We start from the raw sequence: 8,340 nt of genomic DNA, 5'->3' as shown, positions 1-8,340 counted from the left end.
TACTTGATAATTTGCAATTAAGAGGACAATAATATTTTAATACTTGAGAAATTTTTAAACATTATGAGAAACAGTTAAAAATGAAATGAAGTGAATGGTTACATATTTTTCTCTGCATTTTTCAACTATATAGAACACTTTCTGTAAGTCTATTATTTTGATATGCCATAAAAATACATTATAATTCAGATTGACTTATAATGAAATTTCTGGATGTGCTCTGGGATGGATCCTTATTCATTATAGCATGGCATATATTGATAATTTAGCCTCACATGATACAATGGGAAATTTAGATTCAGATTTACCAGTTGTATCCAATTTGAATAACTTTAACAACTTTATATGCCAATTTGGCAATAAACATTTTATGGGGAATAAAATTATTATGTCCTAGCTAAATTTCACATAATACTAGTTGTTATTGTTATTATAACAGTTAAATTATTTTCATCATAAGAATCTCCAACTCTTTTTTTAAGATATTATTGCCAATAATTGCAGATTTTATGCATATATTTAATTTAATTTAATTTTAGACAAGGTCTTATCCTCTCGTCCAGGCTGTAGTGCGCTGGTGCGATCACAGCTCACTGCAACCTCGACCTTCTGGGCTCAAGCAATTTTCTCACCTTAGCGTCCTGAGTAGCTAGGACTACAAGGGCACACCATCATGTCTGGCTAACTTTTTAAATTTTTTTGTAGTGATGAGGTCTTGCTATGTTGCCCAGGCTTATGCATATTTATAGAGAATATGTTAAGAAGAGTTCTTAAAATTTAGAGAAACTTGTATATATCTACATTTGGAGCTATACCCATATATTTAAAACGAATATTCATAATCTATTAACAATTTGTTAATCTAGGAGGAACAAACAAATAAGATTATTACATTTTCAATCATGCTCAGTGTCTCTAACCATTTGTCAGAAACATTAAAATGTAACTTGGCTAGCATAAAAGCCAAATAAAGTAGAATATTAAAGTAATTCTGTTTGGAATAATTTTTAAATTGTTTCTTCACATAGCACATTTTTACTTCATCTTGAAGGTCCAATTGAAAATTTTACTCCCCACTGATATACTGCAGTAATTATGTTCTTTTAAATTCAATGTTTACTTCCTTATACTCCCTGGTATAGTTTGAAATTTTTTTCTTATAGATTCTTTCCTGAACATATGACATTTGAAGTTTACATATTATTTTATTCATGGGTATATTTTAACTAATGAACTCTCCTTATCCTGGCAGCAAGGCAAAGGTCTAAGACTAGCTCTAGCCAATGAAATGTGATATCTGTCACTTACAGGTTGAGGAATTTAAGATCTGGTTAGGAAACTCCATGTTGTCTCTTCTCAGGTTCTAAGAGCCATGAAAATCATGAAAGCCTCATGTGAGATGATTACATCCTAGAGTGAAGGCAGCCTGGATTCCTGAGCCAATGAGTATTCAAGAACCTCCACTGACCCACATTGGATTTGCATGAGTGAGAAATAAATTTCTGAGGTTAAAGCATTGAGATTTGGGTTTTTTCTCTTCGTGAAAGCCCATATATACATGTGTACAGCCCTAGTTTCTGACTTTCTAAAGTCCTAATTTTCTATCTGCCACACCTAGTAACTGCTTAAAAGATTTCAATAATAATGAACCATTTTTTAAAGCTTTTTTATAAAATCATTATTAGAATAAAATGTCATACTTATTTATCTGTAAACTGGATACCAAGTTTATTCACACATTTATTCATTCATTCAATCAATGTTTCTTGAGTGGTATTACGTGCCAAGAACTGTCTGTCTTGGGTCCTGGTAGTACAGCAATGAATAAAGACTAAAAATAAATCTATTCATATGAATTTTAAATTCTGCTGTGAGAGATGGACAATAAACCATATAATGATGCCAAATATAAAAGCTAAGGGAAAAACATAGAGCCGAGAGAACCGATGAAACAAGATCGTTTGCTTAAATTTTAGCTTGAGTAGCCAAAGAAGACTGCATTGAAAAAGTGACTTGAATGAAGATCCAAATGAAGTGAGGAAACTAACCATCAGACTGTGGGAAAAACTCCAGTGATGAAACAGAATGTATAAACTCAGCAGCATATGCAAAGCAGGTCTAGACTATAAAAGAAACAGCAAGGAATTTGGTGACCATAGCCGTGTGAATGAGGGAAAGTGTAGGAGCTGACACATTTGGTCAGGTAATGGCTCCCAGATTATTTAGGGCCTGAAGACAATTTTAAGACTGGCTTTTATTCTGAGATGAAAATTCGTTGGAGAATTTTGGCAGGGGAGTGACATGATATGGATTAGATTTTAAAAGGACTACTGTGGTGCTAAATGAGAATCTACTGAAGGATGATATCACTGAAACAGGAAGACTTGTAGAAGTCTAACTGACATAATACTGGCAAGTGATACTGGTGGTTTGAACTAAGTTAACAGTGATGAAGTTGAGATGTGATAAAATTCTGAACATTTTTGGAATTCAGGACCACAGGATTTGTTGTCAGACTAGATATGGAGTTGAGAGAAAGATTTGTCAAGAATGACAACAAGATTTTTAACTGGAAGAGTGTAGTTGCCATTAACTAAGATGGGAAGACAGCAGGAGGAACAGTTGTAGGAGACTATCATAGATGAGTTTTAAATGTGTTAAGCTTGAGGTATAATTAAACAACTAAGTAAAGATGTCAAGGTTCTTGAAAATATGAGCTTATCATTCATGGGGAATCCAGGTAAAAGGTATAAATTTACAAGTTGTCCGTATAAACATATGTTATCAGAAGCTGTAAAACAGATGACACTATCAGTATAATGACTGAATAGAGGATCAGTTCAAGGACTGAGCCCCAGAACATTCCAAAATTTAGAAATCAGAGATGAAGACTTTGACAGGGAGTGGACAAAAAGGTAGGAGGAAATCCACATGGGTGTGATGTTTCGGAAGCTATATTTAAAAACCAAATTTGAGGAGAGAATAATTAACTATGTCAATTATTGTTGGCTGATAAAATAGGGTGAAGTCTTAGGAGTGACTATAGGATTTAGTAAAATGAAGGTCATTGCTTGTGATGGTTAATAGTGTCAACTTGACTGGATTAAAGGATAAAGCATTGATCCTGGGTGTGTCTGTGAGGGTGTTGCCAAAGAGACTGACATTTGAGTTAGTGGGCTGGAAAAGGCAGACCCACCCTTCCTTAATCTGGGTGGGCACAATCTAATCACCTGTCAGTGTGGCTAGAATATAAGCAGGCAGAAAAATGTAAAAAGACAGACTGGCTTAGCCTCCCAGCCTACATCTTCCTCCTGTGCTGGATGCTTCCTGCCCTCGAACATAGGACTCCAAGTTCTTCAGTTTTGGAACTAGGACTGGCTCTCCTAGCTCCTCAGCCTGCAGATGGCCTATTGTGGGACCTTGTGATAGTGTGAGTTAATACTTAATAGACTCCCCTATATATATTCCATTAGTTCTGTTCCTCCAGAGAACCTTGACTAATACATTGCTGAAGTTGATAATGGCTTCTTTGCAGTGGTGGTGGTAGAAATTAACTTAGTGGATTTAAGAGAGAATAGGAAGAAATAAAACAAAACAAAACAAAACAAAACTAAACAGTACTGCTATGCATAGATTCCTTCGAAGAGTTTTGTCATAAAACCAGAGGCAAGAAATGGAGAAAGGTGTTTGCTCAGAAGAGACAGACCAGAGCTAAATTAGGATTAGTTCTCAACTAGTACGGAAAAAGGGATATAATCCCATTAGTCCTGATATTCCAAAGGCAGTAATAGCAAGGCTGTGGCTGCCAAGGGGAGAAGAGAGTGGGAGTGGGAAGTAGAGTGTTTGAGTCCTGCAGAGGAGAAAGCACAGGGTCAGTTTTCTAACTCTCACTGATGGTGGTATATGTACAGGGGATGTGCTCCAAGACCATAGTTTCCCTCTTGATTTGGTTGTTACAGGTCTAGGTACTTTAACAAACAAATTCAGCAAGGCTGATTCACTCAGTAGAGTGGAAGACCAGAATGAAGTAAATGTTATTTCTTTTTCTAAACTGTATAACCTATCAAATTTGTCTGAGCTGTCTTCCTTAGATTACATTTCTCACGTATGTCTTTCTATACTCAACAGTGAAAATTCTGCTAACCAGATAATCAGAGCAAGACCAAATGAGACCAGCCGCTCTCTGGAAATGACTTTTTGATGAAGTATAAAAGTAGAAAAGCAGAAGTAATTTTCAAACACAAGACACGTGGGGAGGTGCTAGGTGATATCATCTTTACTATATGTCTTTCACTTTTAAATTAATATTTTTACTTTCTCCTTGTTTCTAGTCTGCAACAATCTTATTTTCTCTGCTCTAGTTTAATTTCTATTCCAGTGCTCTATTCATTATTTATTTTCCTCTGTAATAATTCTGACATTCATCTAATTCTGAAGATATACCTCCACTTAAAATAATGCATTACCAAGCACTGCTTATTTTTACTTTATTTTATTTCAGTTTTCTTTTACATATAGTACAATTTACTCTTTTTAATGTATAATTGTATGTGTTTTGACCATTACATAGAAACATGCAAACACCACCACAATCAATATATAGAATAGTTTCATTATTTCTAAAGATTACCTCATGCTGCCCTTTATATCAAACCTCTTCTTCCACCTCTAGCCCCTGGCAACCGCTGATCTGTTCTATGTCCCTATAGCTTTGACTTTTCTAGAATGGAAATCGAATCAGAATGTCATTGGTCTTTATTCATGACAGAAATTACATTCCCCCAATTATTCAGGGCAGATATTTGAGAATCATCTGAAATAATTCATTCTTCAGACTCCACATCTAATCAATTTATGTCCTCCTTAATATTTTCAGAATACCTTCTTCCCTTTCAATGAGCTAGAAGACGTAAGAAAAGGAAGTTATGTGAATTTCATGTTTAATCAGAATGGTTTTGATAGTAACTTATCTTCAGTTTTAATTGAGATTTCTTCCTAGAAGGTAGACTTTATTAATCTGTTTTTAGATTTACGTTGGTGTTACGAGGAAAAAGTTGAGATGGTTCAGGACAGATAATTTTAAAAGTATGCTGTAGCTTTCACTGGGCAAAGTGCACAAAACAAATAATTTGATGATGTAAAAATATTTTCTTGGGATGAATAGAGATCTTGACCGCAGAGAATTCAACAAATTCAGAAAAACAGAAATCATACCCACCACACTCTCGAACCACAGCACAATAAAAATAGAAATCAAGATCTCAAAAAAAGTATAGTTACATGGAAATTAAACAATCTGCTACTGAATGACTTTTGGTTTAACAAATTAAGACAAAATCAAGAAATTCTTTGAAACTAATGAAAACAAAGATACAAAATACAAGACTCTCTGGGACACAGGTAAAGGAATGTTAAGTGGAAAGTTTATAGTGCTAAACACTCACATCAAAAAGTTAGAAAGATCTCGAATTAACAACCTAACATCATTCTTAGGGGAACTAGAAAAACAAGAGTATATCAACCTCAAAGTTAGCAGAAAAAAAGACATAACCAAAATCAGAGCTGAACTGAACAAAATTGAGATGTGAGAAACCATACAAAAGATCAACAGAATCGAAAGATTGTTCTTTGAAAGAATGAAGATGATTGACAGAGTACTATCTAAATTAATACACACAAAAAAAGAGAGAAGACTGAAGTAAACACAATCAGAAATGACAAAGCGGACATTGCCGTTGACCCTGCAGAAATACAAACAACCCTCAGAGTCTATTATGAACACCCCTATGCACACAAACTAAAAAACCTAGAAGAAATGGATAAATTTCTGGAAATAGACAACCTCCAAAGATTGAATAAGGAAGAAATTGAAACCTTGAACATACCAAATGACAAGTAGTAATTAATTTAGTTATTAAAAAACCTCCCAACCACAAAAGGCCAGGACCAGATGGATTCACAGCCCAATTTTACCAGGTGTACCAAGAAGAGCTGGTAGCAATCCTTCTGAAACTATTTTAGAAAATTATGGAGGAGGGACTCCTCCCTAACTCATTCTATGAGGCCAGCATCATTCTGATACCAAAACCTGGCAAAAATACAAAAAAAAAAAAAAAAAAAAAAAAAAAGAGGACTTTAGGCCACTATCCCCGATGAACTTAAATGCAAAATCCTCAACAAAATGCTAGCAAACTGAATCTAGCAGCACATCAAAAGGCTATCCACAATGATCAAGTAGGGTTTATTCTTGGGATGGTAGGTTAGTTTAATCTGCACAAATCAATAAATGTGATTCATCACATAAACAGAAATAAAGACAAAAACCATATGATCATCTCAATACATGCAGAAAAGGCTTTCAATAAAATTCAACATTCCTTAATGTTAAAAACCCTCAACAAATTAAATATCATAGGAACATATCTCAAAATAGTAATAGCCACATCTATGACAAACCCACATCTATGACAAACCCACAGCCAACACTATATTGAATGGGCAAAAGCTGGAAACATTCCCCTTCAGAAATGGACCATGACAAGGATGTCTGCCCTTACCATTCCTTTTCAAAGTAATACTGGAAGCCCTAGCCAGAGCAACCAGGCAAGAAAAAGAAATCTAAGGCACCCGAATTGAAAGAGAGAATGTCAAACGATCTCACTTCACAGATAATATGATTCTGTACCTAGAAAACCCCATAGTCTCTGACCAATGTCTCCTGGATCTGATAAACAACTTCAGCAAAATTTTAGGATACAAAATTAGTGTAAAAAAATCAGCAGCATTCTTATACACCAATAATGTTGAAGCTGAGAGCCAAATCAAGAGTGCAGTCTCTCATGAACAATAGCCATAAAAAGAATGAAATACCTAGGAATATAACTAATCAGGAAGGTGATGGATCTCTACAAAGAGAATTACAAAACACTATAGAAAGAAATCAGAGATGAAAAAAACAAATGGAAAAACATTCCATGCTCATGGATAAGAAGAACAACTATTGTTAAAATGGCCATACTACCCAAAGCAATCTACATATTTAATGCTATTCCTATCAAGCCACCAACACAATTTCTAGAACTAGAAAAAGCTACTCTAAAATTCATAGGAAACCAAAAAAGATCTAGAATAACCAGAGCAATCCTAAACAAAAAGAACAAAACTGGAAGTATCACACTACCCAACTTCAAAGTATATTCTAAGACTACAGTAACCAAAACAGCATGGTACTGTTACAAAAATAGACACCAAGACCAATGGAACAGGTTAGAGAACCAAGAAGTAAATCTGTGTACTTGCAACTATCTGATCTCCAACAAAGTCAACAATAACAAGCAATGCGTAAATGACTCCCTGGTCAATAAATGGTTGCTGGGATAACTGGCTAGCCATAGGCAGAAGACGGAAATTGGACCCCTACCTTTCACCATATACAAAAAGATGGTGATTAAAGACTTAAATGTAGAACCTAAAAGTTTAAAAACTCTGGAAGAAAATCCAGGAAATGCCATTATGGACATAGCCCTGGCAAACATTTCGTGACAAAGACTCCAAAAGCAATTGTAAACAAAACAGAAACAAAGATTGACAAGTGGGACTTAAACTAAAGACCTTCTGCACAACAAAGGTATCTATCAACAGAGTAAACACCTACAGAATGGGAGAAAATATTTACAAATTAGACATCAGACAAAAGTCTAGTATCAAAATTTATATGTAATTTATACAAATTAACAGACAAAACCGAAACAACCCCATTAAAAAATGGGCAAAGGATGTGAACAGATACTTTTCAAAAGAAGACATACACATGGCCAAAAGCATATAAAAAATGCTCAGTATCACTAATCATTAGAGAAACGCAAATCAAAACCACAGTATGATACCATCTCACACCAGTCAGAATGGCTGTTTTTAAAGAGTCAAAAAGTAACAGATGCTGGTGAGGTTGTGGAGAAAAGGGAATGCTTACATAATGCTGATGGGAATGTAAATTAGTCCAGCTGCTGTGGAAATCAGTTTGGAAATTTCTCAAAGAACTTAAACAGAACTACCATTAGACACAACAATCCCATTACTGAATATATAACCAAAGGAAAATAAATCATTCTACCATAAAGCTACATAGACCCATATGTTCATTGTAGCACTATTCACAATAGCAAAAACTTGGAGTCAATCTAGGTGCCCATCAATGGTGGACTGGATAAAGAAAACGTGGTACATATATACCATGAAATACTACACCACCATTAAAAAAGAATGAAATCATATCTTTTGCAGCTAGAGGCCATTATCCTAAGCGAGTTAACACAGGAACAGAAAACCAAATACTGCATT

The sequence above is a fragment of the Nomascus leucogenys genome, chromosome 16, assembly GCF_006542625.1.
Source record: "Nomascus leucogenys isolate Asia chromosome 16, Asia_NLE_v1, whole genome shotgun sequence".
NCBI classification, from domain to species: Eukaryota; Metazoa; Chordata; class Mammalia; order Primates; family Hylobatidae; genus Nomascus; species Nomascus leucogenys.
Note: the sequence above shows the minus strand (reverse complement) of the source record.